Source organism: Carassius auratus, chromosome 50 (assembly GCF_003368295.1).
Source record: "Carassius auratus strain Wakin chromosome 50, ASM336829v1, whole genome shotgun sequence".
Classification (NCBI taxonomy): Eukaryota; Metazoa; Chordata; class Actinopteri; order Cypriniformes; family Cyprinidae; genus Carassius; species Carassius auratus.
The window spans coordinates 20,385,744-20,389,571 of NC_039292.1; positions in this window are offsets into that span (position 1 = coordinate 20,385,744).

Genomic DNA, 3,828 nt, shown 5'->3' on the forward strand with positions numbered 1-3,828 from the left:
TTCATCTGCTGTATAGTTGAGTGTGCAATTATAATCCACCTAAATTATTTTATTAAAACATTTATGAAATAATTAATTAAAATTAGAATTAAGTTTGTTACTTGTTTGTGATCTTCTCATCAGCAGCTGCAGTGTCTCTCAGCTGTATCAGTGCAGTCACTGTGACTCTGACTGACGGAGGTTTTTGTACGACTCTTTATCACTGTGTGAACACACAGCTACTAGGACAGTGTAAACTCTGACAGTAATAATCTCCTGTATCTTCAGTCTGGACTCCACTGATGGTCAGAGAGAAATCAGTGCCAGATCCACTGCCACTGAATCTAGAAGGAGTTCCTGTGTAACGGCTTGATATAAGATATATGAGGAGTTTAGGAGCTTCTCCAGGTTTCTGCTGATACCAAGACACACAGTTACTACAGCTAGTAAGTGTCTGACTGGTTTTACAGCTGATTGTAACAGTTTCTCCTTGATTGATGGATTTTATTGAAGGATTCTGAGTCACTGTCATTTGTCCCCAGATCTCTGAAATAAGACATTTTAGTTGTTTAGTGAACATTTTGATTAACTATTGTCATTCTTATATATCATATTAGTGCATAGAATATGAGATGTTGTAGTTTGTGATTTATTATAAGATATTTACCGTGAATGCAGAGCGTCAGAGTCCAGATGAGGATGATGATGTTGTTCATTGTTGTTGTTGTGTCTTGTGTGATGATGAAGATTGTGTTCTGTTCTGCTCTCAGTCATGAAGTGTTAAACTCACAGCTCTATAAACACTCTCATGCAAAGTGTCTCTGTATGTAAATGTCTTCAAACACAGGACAGACAGCTGTCAGTCTCAGATCTGTTCACAAAACAATAAAAGATTTAATACTTCTGAGATATACGTATTAGATTAATATTAATCTGAATAATATTTAGAGAAGTCAAAGTAAAAGCACAGTTCAATCTAAAAATTTCAAACTTAGCTGTTTCAACTATACTGGATATTATTTAATCAAATTTCAGTTAGCAATACAATTATATTTTATCTTTATGTATTTGACTCATTTTTTTCTTTTTGAATTTGTCACAAGCTTCATTTTTAAAATGAAAGTAAAATCAAATCCTAAATGATTAACTACCTGATCATGTGCCTAAAAGAAGCACAAATAAAGATATAGGTGCAAACAGAATACAGTGACGTCAGCCTTTTTTTAATAAGCAGTTATTTTATGACACAGAACGGGTTGCTGAAACTCATCCATCTAGCAAGAACTTAATACACAAAATAATCACATTGATTCAAGCATTTAACATTTATGAATTAATTAAATGTCAGTAATGAACAAGACTGCACAAATTATAGCGATCATGAGGAAGGTCCGCGTACAGTAATGTGGATAGTGTACAACACCCCATCAGTTATATTGAGGTCTACAGTGCCACCTGCTGGGGCAGTTTTAGAAATTCTTAGAGAAAATTAAGACGTTATAACGACAAAATTACTTTTGTTAAGTGGAGATAACGAGAAAATTAAGTCGTTATAACAAGAAAACAAGAAGGAAAAAATTATAACGCATGAACGCTTAGAACTTCCGTACTGTTCACATATATACCATCAAAATAACTCAACATTTATACAATTGTTAAGAATATAAATATAATATAATATAAAATAATAATAATAATAATATAAACTTATAATTTTAGTAACTTCTTCTGAACCGTAAAGTCATATTTTTGAACATTCTGTAGGCTGATATGTTTAATTCAATCATATTGTGCTTGTATTAAAATAAACTGAGATTTATAAAGATTATTGCATTTACAATTTTTATTTTTTATTTTTATTTATTTATTTATTGGTTTTATGAATCACTCGTAGATAACTTCAGAAAATAATATATGTGCGTCTTTATAAATGAGGCCCCAGAACTCATATTTAATAATCAAATGTCACTCAGTGAATCATGAAAACACCTGCTGTACAGTGTACATTTTAGTACATCTTCAGACCTCAGTAATCAAATGAAAAGACATCATGCCTCAGACTAAAAGGCTTCAGTATTCGCACAAAATGGCATCACACCTCTGACTGAAAAGCTTCAGGTCTCAGGAAAAAAAATGTCAGGTCTCATACAATTAACGTGAGGCATCAGACGAAACAGACTCGGACAAAAAGTCATCAGACGAAACAGACTCGGACAAAAAGTCATCAGACGAAACGGAATCGGACAAAAAGTCATCAGACGAAACGGACTCAGACAAAAAGTCATCAGACGAAACGGACTCAGACAAAAAGTCATCAGACGAAATGGACTCAGACAAAAAGTCATCAGACGAAATGGACTCAGACAAAAAGTCATCAGACGAAATGGACTCAGACAAAAAGTCATCAGACGAAACTGACTCAGGTGGAGTATCGCGTTGCCCCGCCCCATGTGACGTCACACTATAATAAAACCATGGTCACTTTATGTCTGGGACAAGCAAATTCTTTTAAGCTATTAGATTGAAATATTGGTCTAATTATAACATTCTGGTATGAGTCTAACACTAGTTGTTGAATTAAATGATTTTGTAAAATCAATGGTTCTGTCTTATAATTAAAAATATATTTGTTTGTTTCAGTCAATCAAGTTATTGCTGACATTTTCTGGGTAAGCGTGGCTATGCTGAGCAGGACCATTACCTGGATTCACTACCCATTTAGATGTCCAGGCAACAAACAAGCTCCTCCATGCCAGATAATTACTGTTTGTTCAATCCAAACCTGCGAGTCATCCTGGACTGTACAGAAATCTGCTGTGTAAGCCCTACATCACTGAAACTCCACTCTGAAGTTATAAGTGCACTACCACATTCAAAGGTCTGGTTGGGGTAGCTCTGTTTGGTGCAGAGGAGATGTGGTTATGGCAGACAAGGGGTTCACTATTGAAGATATCTCTCCAGTGTTGGTGCTCGACGGATCATTCCACCTTTCAAATATGCCAAGCAGTTCAGTAAACAGGACTGTGAAAAAACACAGGCCACTGCACGCCTCAGACTTCTGGTGGAAAGGGTGATTAGGATAAATATTTTATATTTTGTATAGTGAAATTATTTAGATAAAATGTCGCTGAAAATAATTTGACAGACACAATGAGTAGTTGACAATGAAAAGTATTTTTATAATAACTCGTGAAAAAATCTTCTGTTATATCATACAATGTATCAAATGTAAATATACACAACTAGTAAAATAATATGCATATCATATACATTACAGAAGATTTAATACAAAACGTATTCACCTTGGTATGTACATATTTCTTATTGATAGCAAGTACAATATATTTATTGTTATAATTTGTGATGTATCTAATATTTTACAAAAGGTCTACTACAAAATATGCTACATACTTCTCAATTACATAAAGTATATATTTGCTATGAATGTACAAATAAATCTTAGGTTCATACTATAATATGAACAGAACCTGTCCAATCATACCACGGAAAGATACACATCCAGCTAAACGTTATAATAGTATTTTCATTGATGCTATGAAGGCATCATCTCGCCAGATCATCTGTATTATGAAATCTGATTTTGTGTCATTCACAAAGTCACAACAGTGTAGACCAGTGACTGCAGTCTGACCTTGTACCTGCCAGTAGTACTTCTGGGTCTCTTTAAGTTTGGCTAGTCCTCTTTGAATTTTCATGAATGAAACCTGAGCAATGTTTTCAGCAGAGGTGCTTTTTACCTCCACTAGTTCAAACTGGAATGTTTCAGATGGATCATGCACTCGTCTGACAGGACTATTTTAAAATTACAGCCAAACTGAAAACCAAGCA